This window comes from Martes martes (assembly GCF_963455335.1).
Source record: "Martes martes genome assembly, chromosome: 3".
Taxonomy (NCBI): domain Eukaryota; kingdom Metazoa; phylum Chordata; class Mammalia; order Carnivora; family Mustelidae; genus Martes; species Martes martes.
The window spans coordinates 62,379,841-62,397,849 of NC_137890.1; the positions used below are offsets into that span (position 1 = coordinate 62,379,841).

Sequence of the window (18,009 nt, forward strand, 5' to 3'; positions counted from 1 at the left end):
AGTCTCTATGTAAATAAATACGCAAGGGAGGACACAGCACAAGCCGAATTCCAACGTTGGGCAGACTTGGCCAGACAAAGAGTCAGTCCACCCGCATCTTCACAGATGCTTCCAACTCCTCCTAAAATTCCAAGTTGCTCTCCAGCCTGTCTGGCTCAGGCAGCTTCTTCCAGTCCTCTGCACTGCGATGAAGGGGAACCCAAAGCTCCGCTCACAAGTTGCACCTGTGGCTCCCGTCCAGCCCTCGTGCCCACAAGAGAAGCAGTACCACCAGCGGCATCTGACAAGCATCTTCCTGAAGAACACCAGCACGTAAGGGCACCTCCTCCTCCACGGTGCATTACTGACCAGCCTTCTGCAAGTTTTACATGACAACTTCACAATCAAAAACAAAGTGGTTATTTTAGAAAAGGAAACACTCTTCCCATAAGGTATCATAAAAAGTTTGACTGGGCAACAACGTTGTCTTTCTAAACAAAGGAAGAAAGTGTTAGTGCCCACAACTCACCTCAGCCTGGCCTGCTTCTCCAATCCAACCACTTTCCGCACCACCTGTTGGCAGAAGCCGTAGCACATGAAGAGGACCGAGTTCTCGGCGATGTTGGCGATCAGCGCTGGGCTGGTCCCCTTGTAGAAGCCGCGGAAGCCCACCTGGGAGTAGGTCTTCAGGCAGCAGTCGGTGAGGCCCCGGTACAGGTCAGGGAACGTCTGCATCTTCACTTTCAAGGTGTCAAAGGGCTGCCCGGTCAGTACACATGCTGTGCCCCCTAAAACCAGGACAGAAGTCTCCTCCAGCACCAGTCTTCTGCTTTAGAATGCAGCCGCAAACACCCACAGAAATTGAGAGAGAGAGAAGCACCCTACCCCAGGGCTTTCTTCTGTCACAGTTCACTCCAACCTCTCTTCCCACCCCCCGGCAACCAAACCTCCAAGCCCAGCTCAGTTAATAACAAAGGGTCCCCACTGTGCCTGGCACCCAGCTCCAGCTCTGAAGGAGCCCAACTTCGGTGGGAGAGACAGACACGTGTTCAACAGACAAGACCGCAGGGCGCACAGGGGTGGCATGTGTTCGGAGGTGTCAGCAATGGGGTCAGATGGACTTGGTCCCGAAGGCCGGCTCTGCTGTGAGAGTCTAGACAAGCGATATTAACTTCGGAGCCTTGGTTCCCCATCCAGTTTGCACGAGGATTAAATAAAAATGGACGAGAAGGCTGAAGATAACAGCTGCTGTGTGAACAGTTCATGAAGAACAGTCACTCTGTGTGCGTGCAGTCGTATCAAGGGAGGGAGGAGAGGTCCGGCAGGAGTGAATCACCCCTCTCTGCCTAATCCCCGGCAGCACAGATGACTATCAGAAAAACAGGGAAAGAGGCAACAGACAAAGATGACAAAGAGTCTGGCTAATCCCTAAAGAGCTAAAATTTGACCACACGGAAAATCTTCATCTGGATTCTACCAACTAATGATTCCTATGGAATCATCCTATGGAGAATACATTGAATCCTACCGTGCTTAGCATCAATCGTGTATTTTTACACTTTTACATTGTAAGAGTTTAGAAAACAGCAAAATCTAAATTGCTGTAGAGGACCTCAATAAAAAAGTCTGAATGTAAGGAAAAGAATGAACTCTGGCCACCCTGTCATAACCCCGGATCCTGGACTAGGTCAGCATTTGGAAAATGCCACTCGTTAATGCTTCTACCTTTCCGGGGCCTCAGAGGTCCCTGCATCTCAGATGTCCACTGTTTGTGTCAGGAAACCTAACTATTGGATTAGGTATGTATGTATTTATTTATAAGAGATTTTATTTATTTATTTGACAGAGAGAGATTACAAGTAGGCAGAGAGGCAGGCAGAGAGAAAGAGGGAGAAGCAGGTTCCCCGCTGAGCAGAGAGCCCGATGCGGGGCTCGATCCCAGGACGCTGAGACCATGACCTGAGCCGAAAGCAGAGGCTTAACCCACTGAGCCACCCAGGCGCCCCTGGATTAGGTTTTTAAAGTGTCATCAAAATTGAAGAGAAGGCTGGGGCCCCTGGATGGCTCAGCCGGTCAAGTATCAGACTCTTGATTTGGGCTCAGGTCCTGATCTCCGGGTTGTGAGACTGAGCCCAGCATTGGGCTCAGTGCTCCGCATGGGGTCTGCTTATCCTTTCCCCTCTGCTCCTGCCCCCACCTCAGGATCTTTTTTTAAAAAATTGAAGAGGAGGCTTACATAAGTATTTTATGTGATTTTATGCGATATCATAACTGACATTACATAGTTACTCTGACTGAATTGTGCAAAGTAGAGACAGGAGAGGGGCTGTTTTGAATAACTCCTACGAATTACTGGCAGATAAACATTTTCAAGGAGTCTGAAAACTGTGAGCTCTTCTTTTAAGCAATTGCAAGTATATCTGGGATCCTATCCCTACATTCTTCTAGGAGAGATCACTTCCTCTAGGAGAGTAATGATCCGTTTCCACTCTGTCTTGCCAAATTATCTTCAGTTCTGAATTAGTGGAACATTATTCAATAAGACGCTACTACAACTATAGTTATTCTCTCTCAGGTACTTCTAGGAATAAAATAGGACCCTAAGTATATAAAAACAATTCTTCCAAAAGAAGAGGTGAATGTCAGCATTTTTAAAGAGGGTACATAATTTAGGCAGATAAACTGAATAAACCACTTCATTCAGAGCACTGCAATTTTAACTGGAACCTTTCCATAGTTTAACCCAATCACCTGCAACAGTTCGGACATCACAGGCTGCTAATACACGGACTTGTTGCATATCTGTAACAGTTACATTTCCAACAGTGAGAAGGCAGGAGGCTAGTGCATGCTCAAATGCTAACTACAATTCCCTCCTCTCATCTATGGAGGTAACTGACTCCCATGTAACTTACCACAAACGATACTGTCCAGGCCCCCCTTAAGTGGGTGATGATGATTCGGAACACCAGCACCAGCCACTGAGACCTAGTAGGTCCTCAGATACCCATCAAGTATCCCAGAAGCTATGAATAACTTAGAGGAATATTTCTCCACTTGCTCAAAGCATAGACCTCTGATCATCTCCTTCTCCCTGACTGAAAAAAGGAAATAGTTCTGCATTCTTTCATAGGTGTCCCAAAAGGCCCTGCAGGAGAGGGGCTCAGACCATGGTGCACTCTCTACTTCACCAGGGCCAGGGTTGTGGGTTTTCTATGCTTAAAATAGTTGAGTCAGCAAATAACAAGGTGGTAAGGAAATCTAACCTGGCAGGGATGGCGTCGGTGGTGAAAATGGGGATGACCAAGCAGCAGACCCTTCACCAGAAGGTCCAGGACCACCTTGTCCACCCATGCAAAAACGGAGAACCTCAAACCCAATGGAGGCACTTGATAAATGTTCTGTTTAACTGCACAGGGAGGCGTATCATTTTCGAAATGTTCCAATAGTCAAAGGCCCTTGATGGATTAAATGCTCCAATCAAAAGATAAAGGGATGGGGGGCTCAGTCAGTAGAAAATGCAACCCTTGATCTAGGGCTCATGAGTTCAAGCCTCACATTGGGCATGGCATTTACAAGACAGAGAGAAAGAGAAAGAAAGAGAGAGAGAGGAGAGGAAGAGAGAAAGAGAGAGAGAAAGAGAAACAGAGAAAGAGACAGAAAGACAAAGAGAAAGAGAGAAAGAAAGAGAGAGGAGGGAAGGAAGCAAAGGAAAGGGAAAAAGAAAGGACAGAGTGACTGGATTAAAAAAAAAAAAGCAAAAGCAAAAGCAAAACCTATCTATATGCTGCCTACAAGAGACTCCCTTCAGACCTAAACTCACATACACTGAAAGTGAAGGGCTGGAAAAACATTTAACATGCAAAGGAAAAAAAAAAAAAAAGCTGGAGTGGCAATACTTACATAAAATAGACTGTAAAACACTGTAGCAAGAGACAAAGAAGAGCACTACATAATGATAAAGGGATCGTTCCAACCAGAAAACAAGAGGATGTTACAAATATCTATGTACCAATATAGGAAACCTAAGTACATAAAGCAATTAACAGACACAAAGGGATAAATTGACAGTAATTACAGTAGGGGACTTTAATACCCTGCATACATCAATAGGTCACCCAGACAGAAAATTAACAAGGAAACAGTGGCTTTGAACAACACTTTAGACCAGACGAACATAACAGATACATATAGAACATTCCACTCAGAAACAGAATACACATTCATGTCAAATGCACATGGAACATTCTCCAGAATATATCACATGTTAGGCCACAAAATAAATCTCATTTGATATAAGAAGACTGAAATCATATCAAGCTTCTTTTTTACCACAACACAATGAAACTAGAAATCAATCGCAAGATTAAAAAAAACCCATAAAGAACATAAATACACGGAATTTAAATAAGATGCTACTAAACACTGAATGGGTAAACCAAGAAATCAAAGGGGAAATGAAAAAAATGCATGGAGACAAATGAAAACGAAAACACAACAGCTCCAAATCTTGGAGATGTAGCAAAAGTAGTTCTAGGAGGAAAATTTATAGCAATATAGGCCTAACTTAAGAAATGAGAAAAATCTCAATTTCATATGCTGAAAAGAGCTAGAAGAACAAGCAAAGCCCCAAAATAGAAGGAAATAAAGATCAGAACAGACATAACGAAAGACAAAAAACCATAAAAGATTTTAAAAAATAATGGAAAAGAAAACGGACATCACAAAAATACAAAGCATATAAGATTATGAAAAATTACAGGCTGACAAATTAGACAACCTCCAAGAAATGCAATGGATAAATGCCCAGAAACATCTAGAATCACAAGTAGAAAATTTTAACAGAGAGGCACCTGGATAGCTCAGGTCATGGTCCCAGGGTCTTGGGTCGAGCCCCTCATTGGGCTCCCTGCTCAGTGGGGAGACTGCTTCTCCCTCTCCCTCTGTCTGCTGATCCCCCTGCTTATGCTAAGTACATAGAAAAAATCTAAAGGAAAAAAAAAAAAGTAAAAGAAAAAAATTTGAACAGACCAATTACTAGTAATGACACTGAATCAGTAATCAAAAAACAAAACAAAACAAAAACCTCCCAACAAACAAAATTGGACTAGATGGATTCACAGGTGAATTCTATCAAACACACACCCTTCAAAAACCATTCCAAAAAAAAAAAAAAATAGAAAACTTCCAAATTCATTCTAGGAGGCCAGCACTACCCTGACCTCAAAAGCGAAGATAGTACAAAAAAAATTACAAGCTAACATCTCTGATGAACACAGTTGCAAAAATCCCCCTCAATAAAATAACAGCAAATGGCATTCAACAATACAGGAAAAAAAAAATCCATCAGCAAGATCAAGCAGGCTTTATTCCAGGGATGCAACAGTGGTTTCAATATTCTGAAATCGATCAGTGGAATGCACCAATTAGCAAGAGGATAAAAGCCATATGATCATCTCAAATACAGAGAAGCATTTGACAAAATACAACATGAAATGGATGGATTTCAGCAGAGTAGGTTTAGAGGGAACACACCTCAGCATAATAAACCCACAGCTAACATCACACTCAATGGTGAAAAGCTGACAGTTTTCCCTCTATGATTAGAGACAAGACAGAGATGTCCATATTCACCACTTATTTAACATGGTACTAGAAGTCCTAGCCACAGCAATCCCACGAGAAATACAAGGCATTCACATTGGTAAGGAAGAAGTCGTGCAGTCACTATCTGCACAGGACATGATAGTACATATAGAAAACCTTAGGGGCACCTGGGTGGCTCAGCTGGTTAAGCATCCAACTCTTGATATCAGCTCAGGTCTTATTCTCATGGTCATGAATTCAAGCACCGCATTGTGCACCACAGTGGACAAGGAGTCTACTTTAAATAAAGAAAACTTTAAAGACTTCACAAAAACAAAACAAAACAAAACAAAACAAAAACCTATTAGAACTGATAAATGAAGAGGGTGCCTGGGTGTCTCAGTCATTAAGCATCTGCCTTCGGCTCAGGTCATGACCCCAGGGTCCTGGGATCGAGCCCCATATCAGGCTCCCTGCTCGGCAGGAAGCCTGCTTCTTCCCCTCCCATTCTCCTGCTGTGTTCCCTCTCTTGCCACGCGTCTCTCTCTGTCAAATAAATAAATACTGATAAATGAAGTAATTTGTAGGATACAAAAATATACAGAAATCTGCTGCATTTCTTTTACACTAATAACAAAGTAGCAGAAAAAGAAATTAAGAAGACAATTCCACTTATAATTGCAACAAAAAGAATAAAAGACTTAGGAATAAACTTAACCAAGGAGGTTAAAGACCTGTTCTCTGCAACTTATACAGCAATGAGAAAGAGATTGAAGACAACACAAATGGAACATTGTACCATGATTATGAATTGGAAGAACAAATATTGTTCAATGGATTCAAATCAATGGATTCAATGCAATCCCTGCCAAAATACCACCAGCATTTTTCAAAGAACCAGAACAAATAATCCTAAAATTTGTATGGAAGCACAAATGTTCTTGAGTAGCCAAAGCAATCTTGAGAAAGAACAACAAAGATGGAGGTATTGCAATCCCAGATTTCTAGATATACTACAAAGCACTAGGCACACGTGCGTGCGTGCGTGCGTGCATGCATGTGTGTGTGTGTGTGTGTGTGTGTCTCCTCAGGCTGGATCCCTTGTCGAGGCACTGAGACACAGCTGTGCTGAAGACCAAATCCTGCTCTGCAGATAACTTCCTTCTAGGTGAAGACTCTCACTGGATGATATGTATATATAGATGTATATAGATACATATAGATATTTTTAAGATTGTTTTTAGTTTGGGAGAGTTTAGTGGGCCTGAAAAAACAAAAATTACTCTTCAGAAAAATAAAATACTTCTGTTTTGAATACGTATCAACAATGGCTCATGTACAGTCAGAAATTGCTAGACTTGGCATGCCTGGTTGGCTGTCAGAAGAGCATGCAGCTCTGGATCCCAGGGTTGTGAGTTTGAGCCCTACATTGGATAAAAAGATTACTTAAAAGTAAAATCTTGAAAGAAAGGAAGGAAGGAAGGATGGAAGGAATTACTAGACTTTCACAAAGAAATAGGAAAATATCACCATGGGGAAAGAATTTGGTCGACAGAAACTGACCAGAAGATGGCTCAGGTATTAGACTGAAAATGCAGAGACACATCAGTAGTTATCATGATGAAGTTTAAAGGCTTGATGGAAAATCTGGACTTAGTGGCTGAAAAGATAAGAAAATTTCTTAAAAATGACCTGAAGGAGGGGTGCCTGGGTGGCTCAGTTAAGCATCTGCCTTCAGCTCAGGTCATAACCTCAGGGTCCTGGGATCCAACCCTACATCGGACTCCCTGCTCAGCAGAGAGCCTGCTTCTCCCTCTCTCTCTCTGCCCCTTTTGCCTCTCCCCCCACTGTTTGCACTCACACTCATGCTCATTCACTCTTTCAAGTAAATAACTTAAAATTCTTTTTAAAATATGACCTGAAGGAAATTTTAGAATGAAAAATCCAAAGAATTCTAGTACCAAAAGGAGTAACATATAAAATAAAACAAATAAAAGATATAGTCACATAAAAACCAGGATTAAGAAAATAGAAGAAGCACACTCTAAAATAGTTGAGGATATTGAAAATTTGATTTTTAGAAGAAAAGAAGTAACTAGCAAATTAGATGAAGCTAAAGCATACAAGACAAACCAAGGTAAGGAGTTGTCCCATGATGAATCACAAAAACACAAAGTCATGGGAAGTGGGGAAGAAACCATAAGCAATAGTTTATGGACACAGAGATAGAGCATCCTACAGAAGTAACAGGAGAGAACAGAGACATTGCAGAGGACGAACTGGTCAAAGCAAAGACGGGGAAAAAAAAATCCCTCTCAATTTAAAGAATAAAGCGAATATTCTACAAACCTCCAGAGAAGATGAAGCAGCAAGACCTGCATTGGCAGCAGACTTTTCATCAGCAACACTGAATATTAGTAAGCAATGGAGTTAATGTCTTCAACATTCTAAGGGAAAGTGATTTTGAATTTAAATTCTATATCCAGTTAGATGAGCATTTAAGCCTTAAGGGTGGTGAAGGACCTTTTCAGATACGTAAAGCCTCATCAAATTTACCAGCCAGAAATCATTTATGAAAGAATTACTGAAAGATACACTCCCACAAAATGGAAAAAAAAAAAAAGGAGGAAGATTTAAATTCAAGAAAAAGTAGATAAAACTAGTAAACTCAAAACATGGAACTGGGGAGGAAACTGGTGATGGCTTGAGCTATTTGTTAAAGAGGTAAAGGTTGCTGAGCCAGAGAAGGTGAAGAACTTAGAGACTCAGGAGGAAGGATCTTCAGAGTAGAAGGAAAAACAAACCCTTGAGAGGAAGACGGCTCAGAGTTAGAAGAGGAGGGAGGCAGGAGGCTGGCAGAGGAGGGAGGCAGGAGGCTTGAAGGCTGGGAAGAAGGGAGAAGAGACGGCTTTGGAATTATGTGAGGAAAGGATTCAATCTTCCAATGCCATACTGTGGTAAATATGAAGCATGGAGTTGAGGAAATGACCAAAGATGCCTTGGAGATTATTGTAACTAAAGAAGTAGAAGATTCTGAGCCAGAGGAGGAAGAAAGTTCAGGGTAGGAAATGGAAGTAGTTCTATCGTGGGACGAAGGAGAGGACTCTGAAGTAGAACATGTTAAGACTTGCCTTCCAGACTGAGAAAAGAGAGGCCTCAAATGGACTTAAAGAAATTGCCTAAAATTATGTGGCTTGGGACTCAGATGAAAATTGGTGAAACCTTGGATGGAACAAAGACCCCAGAAAAAAGAGGAAACTGATATGCTCATAAATCAAGGAACTGGGACAGTCTGTCTAACCTTGTGTTTGGCCTCTCCCTCAAAGTCACTAGAGATAAGTTCGGGTAAGCAGAATAGGCATTTATGTACAAATTTGAGTACTCCATCAGGAATCACCATAGTTTGAAGGAAAACAGACACAAAACTCTGCAAACAAAGGCGCCAACACCTAAAGGAACAGATAATATACGAGAAGAAAATTTTAGAAGAAGTGGAATTATTTTAATAACTTCAAAGAGATAAAAGAGAAGATTAGAAATATTAAAAATTATCATCCAGATGTCTTGGAAATAAAGAACTCCATAGATGCTCTGAGTAGCAGAAGAAACATACTTGAAGAGACGAGGAATGATCTAGAAGATCGACTTGAAGAATGTTCTAAGGTTACAATGCAAATGGCCAAACAGATAATAAAGAAAGATCCAGAGATAGAGGAGAGATCCAGATGCTCCAACATCCATTTGACAGGAATTCCAGAAAAAGATAATAAAGGGAATGGAGCAGAGGAAATAATTAATAATTGAAGAAAACTTCCCAGAGCTAAAGAAAGATTCAAGTCTTTTTTTCTAAGATTGTATTTATTTATGAGAGAGAGAGAGTGTGCATGAGAGGGGGGAGGGTCAGAGGGAGAAGCAGACCCCCCTCTGAGCAGGGAGCTGGATGTGGGACTTGATCCCAAGACTCCAGGATCATGACTTGAGCCAGAGGCAGTTGCTTAACCAACTGAGCCACCCAGGTGCCAAGAAAAATTCAAGTCTTGAGACTGTCAGTGCTTACCAAGTACTCGGTAAGATTGATGAAAAGAGACTCCTAGAAATCTGGGAATTCCAAGGATAAAAAAAAAAAATCATAAAGTCTTCCAGAAAGAGGAGCGTGAACCTACAAAGGAACAAGAGTCAGACTGACAGCAGACTTACTGGACACTCTGGATGCTAGAAGTAAATGGGGCAGTAACGTAAAATTTCTGCAGGGAAAAACCTTTAAACCTAGAATCCTACATCCAGCCAAAGTGGCATTTTATTTTGAAGGTAAAACAAAGACATTTTTTGATATTAAAGAATTCACAGTTTGTTTCGTGCATACCCTCTTTGGAAGAATCACTGGAGGATATACTTTAGCGATCTAGGGTGACTATAAACGCATACACACAATGTAGATTATCTTTCTCCCACATCAAAAAAGGAAAACAGGAAAACAAAATGCCACATTTCTACTCAGGAAGATGAATAGCTAACAGTGCACTTGGGGAATATAGGAAAAGAAAACGGATACTACCTAGATGTTGGTAAAGTTAAAGAGTGTGTTAAAATGAATTTAATCATTGTAGCTTATGTAGAAGTATAGTTTCTAAACTACTGGGGATCACCTCTTGGCCTTTTGCTAAAGATCAAGTGTAAACGACTGGGGAGAGGGAGGGAATCCATCAATATGACCATAGACAGGAAGAGATGGGGTGAAAGTAACAGAAAAACACAGGAAAATATATGGCAAGAAACATTAAAACGAGAAAGGCAAAAGTTGAGCTCTTATCAAGAGAAAGGTAACTTTACCATTTATATTGATGTGAATCTTGAATCTTTATATTAAACCTTTTCCTTCCCAAAAAAAAAAAAAAAAACTACAAAGCAGTAGTAATCAAAACAGCACAGTACTGCCACAGAAAGGGACACATAGATCAAAAGAACAGAATAGAGGCCCAGAAATAAACTCACACTGGGCACCTGGGTGTCTCGGTTGGGTGTTTGCCTTCAGCTCAGACTATGGTCCCGGGGTCCTGGGATCGAGTCCCATATCAGGCTTCCTCTGTTCTGTGGGGAGCCTGCTTCTCCCTCTCCCTCTGCCTGCCACTCCCCCCTGCTTGTGGTCTCTCTCTCTCTCTGTCAAATAAATAAAATCTTCTTAAAAAAAGTTTCAGGGACACCTGGGGTGGCTCACTGGGTTAAGCCTCTGCCTTTGGCTCAGGTCATGATCCCAGGGTCCTGGGATCAAGCCCCGCATCGGGCTCTCTGCTCAGCGGGGAGCCTGCCTCTCTGCCTGCCTCTCGGCCTACTTGTGATCTCTGTCAAATAAATACATAAAATCTTTAAAAATAAATAAATAAAAAGTTTCAGAAATAAACCCACACTTACAGGGTCAATTACTCCACCACAAAAGCAGCAGCCATATGCAATGGTGGAAAAGACAGTCTCCTCTATAAATGGTATTGGGAAAACTGGACAGCTACATGCAAAAGAATGAAACTGTTTTTCACCATACACAAAAATAAACTCAAAATGGATTGAAGACCTAAATGTGGGATCTGAAACCATAAAACTGCTAGACGAAAACATAGGCAGTAAAACTTCTGGCACTGGCCTAGCAACCTTTTTCTAGATAGGTCTCCTAAAGTGAGGGAAACAAAAGCAAACTATTGGGACTACACTAAAATAAAACGCTTCTGCATAGTGAATGAAACCATCAACAAAACAAAAAGACAACCTACTGAATGGGAGGGGATATTTCCAAATGATGCATCAGGAGACGATATTTGCAAATGATGCATCTGACCAGGGGTTAATATTCAAAATATATAAGGAACTTCTGTAAGTCAACACCAAAAAACAACAACAATAACAACAAATACCTAAACATTCTGATTTAAAAATGGGCAGATGACCTGAATAGACATTTTTCCAAAGAAGACATCCAGATGGCCAGGAGAATCATGAATTTTGGCACGAGAGGATAAACGTCAATGGTCTAGGTCACATTGAGAAGCTAGGCTAGTTAAGGCATACAGCAACAAAGTCAAAGCAGGGAGCGGGTTATAGTTGTCAAAAATCTACTGTATTTAAAAAAAGAAAGAAAGAAAGAAAGAAAGAAAGAAAGAAAGAAAGAAAGAAAGACAGACCTACTGTATTTTAAAGGGAGACCAAGGTTCCTCATGAAGGAATTTAACTTTTGAGCTCCACACTGCCTCACTTCAACATTATACAATGACCTATCTTCTTCAAATCCTCCCCCATCCTAGCTGCTTGGAATTTCTGGAATTTCTCCTACACTAGCAGACAGGCAGTGCCAGCTTCCCAGCATTTTATAGCAGACAAACTGGACCAGAAACCCACTGGATGGGGGAGGTCTATTTCAAAGAAAAGGAGGGACACGGAAAAGAACATGTGTATACTACAACGAGATCACCTCAGTCCACGATGGCCCAATGTCCCAATCCGGACAGCTGGCAGCAGAGGCTTGAGATTAACCTCCACCCCCAGGAGTGCTGTTGCCCATTATGGAGTTTTAAAACAAAGACAACAACAGTACCGGTCAAGGAACCACGGAACCAACATCCTAGCCCTGTCTGGACACCATCTAGCTGCACAGTCATGGGCAAATGCACTCAGCCTCTCAGGATGTCCTTTATAATACACAGTGAGCATCAGAGCCAGAGTCCTCTGCAGGCCCTCCTAGCTCCACACTGGGAGACTGCCGCCCCTCCAAAGTGGGGCTATGGCTTCCTGTTTGCATGCCATGCACCTCCCAGTAGAAGTTCTCAGGTCACTAACACAAGCCTCCCCTGCCAGCCAAGGAGTCCCTCACCTCTCACCCCTCACCTGCCAGGTCCACCTGGCACGGAGCACTGCCAAGGAGCCTGTTGTCCCCCAAAGTCAGATGCTGCAGGGCCATGCTACATCAGTGAGGGGTGACCCTCTGAGACCAGGGCAGGAAGAAATCCCAACTAGTTATCAGGAGAATTAAATGCCATACGTAGACGGGCCCAAAACATGGTAATGTTTTAAAAAAGCATGCCCCCCAAATGCCTTATACACCAGACTCCCAACAATACAACTGCAATCTGTATCTTTAAAGTCGCACCCAAATACCTGTCCACACAGAAATGCCTTTCCAGGAAAAAGAAAATTCTATCACAACAGATTCTACGTCTTTGGCAGACTGACTGACAGACATTTAGTTCCAAAAGCTGAGAATCTCTCCTGTGGTTAAAGACCACCCTATGGTAGAGACAAAAACTGAGCCCAGAGCATTCCCAGGACTGTTAAGAGGGTGCCGGAGGCAGGCAAATGGGTCCACCATTCCCACGGTCAGGGTCATCCCAATGTGGCCTGGGGGTTGGCATGGGGGTGGGAGTGGTACATGGGGCCATTGGCTGGACCATGGGTTACCAGCGGCAGCTGGTATGGGACTGACCCAAGGCCTTCAGCAGGCAAGAAGCCAGTGGATACCTAGGCCACCCTTAGTTCCCCCTCCTCCTGGGCCAGGACACTCCTGTGGTCTCTAAACTGGGAGCTGGTGCCTGTACTTCTTATCAGTCTGTAATGCACTGCCTATAGCCTTTCTCAATTAGCCTACCTCCATCGACCTTTGGTTCAGGAGAAAATACTTTGTTCTCTAAACTGTAACTTCTTTTTCACAGTTAAGGGAATGATGGCAGGACGAGGGTGGCCCTGTGGCTGCACCTGATCTGTTGACCCGGGAGGTCCCACTGGATAAGAGGACAACAGGCAACTCACCCCTCTGGCCTCTCCACTCCCAGGGGCCGAGGCCCTTATAAGAGTCAGTGTAAGAACCTGGCGATTCACAGACCTATACCCCTGGGGCTGATAATGCATCATGTTAAGAAAAAAATAAAAAATTTTTTTTAAAAAGGGAATCAGTGTAAGGGGCAAGGGTAAACCAGGGTTTTCATCTGGGAAATAGGAGCATTCCAGCACTCCTCTGGCGCTAAAATAACACAGGAACCTAGAGAACCAAGTCACCACGCACACACTTCCAATTACTGCCCTCAGGCTGAGTAAAGGTGATATTTCTAAAGAGTGGCCTGTGTGTGTTGCAAGCACTGCCCAGGAGTATTTACCTGTGCCTTTTGAGGCCACAGTCTGCCCTGGGGCTCAGCCCCTGTCCAGCCCACCCTTCCCTGGCAAATCCTAGGGCCTCTCTTTTCTTTTTAGGCCTTTAGAAACCATCAAATATCAACCTCAGTTACCAAAGACATTTCCAAAGAGTGTCCTCCTTTCTTTCCTTGGCAGCAATAAGGACAGTAAGTAGGACTTCCCTGGAGAGACGGCATAGTATGATTCTGGACTACAAGGGCTCTGAAGACTGCCAGGCTTGGTGTAAAATCCCACGTCACCTGCACATCCCAGGTGTGTGACAATGGACAAAGGACTTCAACTCTGAGCTGTGAGGTTTTCCAGCTGTGAACTGAGGACATTCCCACCCTGCACCCTGACTCAAAGTTTTATTGTAAGGGAACTGCTCTACCTTCTGCTGTTCTTAGAAGACGATAGTACACTTCGATTACATGGATTCCCTCCAAAGAGAAAGCATGTTGCTTCTGGGAGTGACAAAAGTAATATTTTCACCACCCCTTCACTGGATCCCACTTGTAGCAGGTACTCCAAGACTAGAGGATGGGTTTCCCCTGGAATTACCTGCAGCCCCCGCTGTGAGGTCAATGGCAGCTTGGATGGCAGGACTGGACTTCATGTTGGCCCACTCCTCTGCTGGTCTCTGTGGAAGGCAACTCTCCGGAGCTTATGACGGGTGTCTCATATCCCTGAAAGGAGACCAGAGCTCACCATCAGTGAAGCCTCTGCAGCCTTTCTCTAGAACTGCTGCCTGGTTACTGGGACCTCAACCTCCGGGAGCTGGGAGATCAGTTCTCCCTTTTGCAAAAAAAAAAAAAAAAAAAGAAAGAAAGAAAAGAAAAAGGCAGTCAAGGTGTCAGTGCAGCTTAGCAACTGGCCTGCCTTCTACTCGCCCACCATCTCCCCATGAAAAACTCACAAGTCAAAAACCTTCCCTGAGTTATCAGAGTTACAGCCACTCATAGGGAGCATTTCAACCAACCCTTCTGAAAATCTTACAAGTGAATGCCAAATACCACAGACACCCAAGTCATATCAAACTAGTTTTTCAGAGGCCTAAGTGGAACTGTCAGGCAACTAAACTCAGTTCTAAATTCAGACAGCAGCCTGAGTTGAGTCCCTCTTAGGAGGTCACAAAACAGCAGGTCTGGAAAGTAATGGATTAGGTGTTCTGCTAAGTGACATATGCGTGGGTCTGAATTCCTGATCTTCCACCAGCAGGATGAGCCCTCGGGCCCCTTAAGCTGGAGGTCCCCCCGAATCAAAGGTGAATAATAGAATTATCATAATATAAAGGCAATCACAAATAGCCACATGGGATAGCTGTTCTTAGAACTATAGAGCACAGCACCAAGCATTAGTAATGGTCAACAAAGGCCTCTCCAGACCTTCTCAACCATAACCGTGTACACAAAACACCTGGGGACCTTGTTAAAATACAGATTCTGATGTGCTAGGCCTCAGGTGGGACCAGAAACCTTGCCAGTCATTACAAACTCCCAGATGAGGCTGATAATGACTGGCCACCAATCACATTTTGAGAAGCAACACTGTGTCCTAAATTTGTTTGATAAGAATCACTGGGGCACCGGTAAAATATTCAGATAACCAGGTCTGTCTCCCAGTGATCTTGTTTCAGCATGGTTGGGCTAGAGCTTAAAAAGTTTGGGAAAACTAGAGTCTACTCCTCTACTGTTAGACAAAAATCAACTATCACAGAGAAATGGACTTTAAAGATACAGATTTTTTATAAAAAAAAGGTGGCTCATTAACACATAATATCAAGCTAACCAATTCAGCAACCAATTCTGTGTTGTTTTCAAACTAAGAAAGTGACTTATCCGTCAATAACAAAGAACAATTTTCATTCATCACGCTAAAGACCTTTGTGCTCCCACTCAGGCCACCTCTTGGAGGCTGGTGGGCCAGCTGGGTTATTAATGAATGCCAATGTGGACCTAAACGTGGGCGGAAAATAATTTTATCCACTAAGAAGTCTTTTTTAACCACTTGACACCTGTTGTGAGTGATCAGACACCAAGAATCTTGCTTTCCTTGCAAAAAAAAAAAAAAAAAAAAGATTGTAAAACCAGCAACCACAAAAGCATAGTACTGGACTTGAAAAAGCAACTAAGTGAAACAGACAAGACATGGATTTTATGTTATTGATAGGACAGGAGAGGCAGTATCAATAACTATAGTTGACGAGGTTGTGGCCATCCTGTACCTAGAGAAGGCTACGAGGGTCCTAATCCAATCTCTTCCTTTTCCAGATGGAAAACCGAGGCCAGAAAGCAAGAGCTTTTCCAAGGTCATACAAGTAGTCAGGGGACTCAACTCAAGTCTTGCCTTTTGGGTCTGTGCCTACCGAGCAATACTTAATTCCAGAGTATTCCAACCTGACCAAAAAGAAAAGCAAAAAACAAGCACCAAGCCCCGCATTTTAAAGGAAAAATGGAGGCAAGTGGGGAGCTTCTCCATCGGTTGAATTCTTGGGGTGCCAACATTTCTTTCTGAGTTTATAAGAAAGGCATAGATCCTACTATGTGTCATCGCTGCGAATTTAACCCCTCCGGTAAGCCAAACTTAAACGCATCAAATCCCACAAGTAACGACTCATAGAATTATTAAGATACTAAAAAAACAGTGATGGGAACTAACAGATTAACTCAGCAACTGACTCAAATTATTGTGTGGTTTAAGAAGGCAGCTTCAAGAAGTCTTGAAAAATACATTCGGCTTGGGGGAGGCAAGACTGGTCAGCAGAAGTTAAAACTCAGTCTTGAGCCAGTTAAAAAGCTGAATCCTTTTAGCGCCCCTTTACCTCTCCTGCAAGCACACGTGGGTCCGACTCCAGGAGAGATAAACAACATCGCCAGCCGCACACCTTCTGTTCCCGGGGGGAAATGAGTTTCTCGCCTGGGAGAACGCTCTGAGGCCGCCTGCTCCACCAGGTAACACCAAGGGCGAGAAGACTGCAGCACAGGCTCAAGCTGGCGCGGCCGCCCTCCCCGCAGGACTAGAGCCGGACCCAAGGCGCTGCGACGCCCACCCATCTGGCCGCTAACACGCCCGCCAGGCACTCCCGCTCCGAGGCTCTGGATCCCGGGGGGCACAGGGCCCGCGAGGGAGTCTGCTTCCAACTTTCTCGTCCTGGCTTTCACGTCCTCGGACTCCAGCCCAACAACCTGCGAGAGTCTCCCATTCATAACCGCCCCCGCTCGGGCCCAGGCACGGGCGGCCCGGTGCCCAGAGGCCTGATGACACTCCACGGGGGCAAAGAGGACACCCTTCCCGGCAGTTGACTCCACGGAAAGGAGGCCGCGGAGCCCCGGAGTCTCCGGCGAGTCCCGGCCCACGGCGCCCGTTAACGACCTGGGCACGTGCACGGCGCGCGGGCCGCGGACCCCAGAAGCCTACCGGCTGCCCGGGAAGGTCGCGCCGCCTGGCCACGTAGGCCCGCTCGTGCCCCGCTCCCTCCGGCCGCCCCCAGAGCGACGGTTGTGGGGCTGCGCTCACCGCCGCGCCAGTTGGCCGCGCGTGCTGCTCTGGCTCCGCCGCGGGCTCTCGGCTCTGCCTCCGCCGCCAGGGCGGCCACTTAACACCCACGTCGGCAGCCGGCCGGCCCTCCGCCCTGCCCTCCCGCGCGGGAGCGCAAAGGGCGAAGGCCCCCGGGACCGGAGCTCCCCTTCGGCCGGGGGCGGGCAGCGCGGGGCCGGCGCGTGGGAAGCGGAAGTCCGCGGCTGAGGCGGCGCGCTCGGCCCCACGCAGGCCGCGGGACCCCCGGCCCGCGTGCCCGCGAGCTGGAGGACCTGGAGGACAGGGAGCCCGGGGCCACCCCCGGGTTGCTTCCCTTCCTCCAGGTTCCCGGAGGACTCCTGAGAGGCTCGACCCCAGCTGGAACTCAACCCCCAGCGGGGGTTGGGGGTGTTGGGAGGACCCGCTGAAGTCTTTGGGCTGGTGAACCGTGCTGGGACTCAAGGCCTCTATTTTATATTTGACTACAGAAGTACCAGAGACGTGGTGATGAAAAATATATTCGCTTATTGCCAGGAAAAAAAAACCCCCACAAAACAAACGTTTCCTAGTCTGCCTCCCGCAAGGTCACACCCACCGATGAAAACTGGCTCTAAATCGGGCTTCTCTGATCTTTCAGTTCCTAATGAGTTATAGGCTACTTCTGTGGCTCTCTGGCATTTTATTAAAAAGCACTATTCAAAGAATCTTGTATACGGGGAGTAAAGGAATTTTCTCCAGTTCGCTAAGACAGAGAGCTAACACCTACTCAATTGGAAAGCT

The 18,009-nt window shown here is 44.7% G+C and overlaps 1 pseudogene across 1 annotated transcript in view; it reads right to left on the reverse strand.

Annotated features, from left to right (window-relative positions):
- Window positions 1-17,369, reverse strand: part of LOC308339385 (mitochondrial ornithine transporter 1-like) — a 27,555-nt pseudogene extending 10,186 nt beyond the window's left edge. The window contains exons 1-3 of the transcript XR_013968489.1: window positions 17,230-17,369; window positions 14,275-14,399; window positions 509-767 (exon numbers count right to left, since the gene is read on the reverse strand). The product of XR_013968489.1 is annotated as a mitochondrial ornithine transporter 1-like (transcript). The remainder of the gene's footprint in view (window positions 1-508; window positions 768-14,274; window positions 14,400-17,229) is intronic.
- Between the last annotated feature and the right edge of the window lie 640 nt (window positions 17,370-18,009).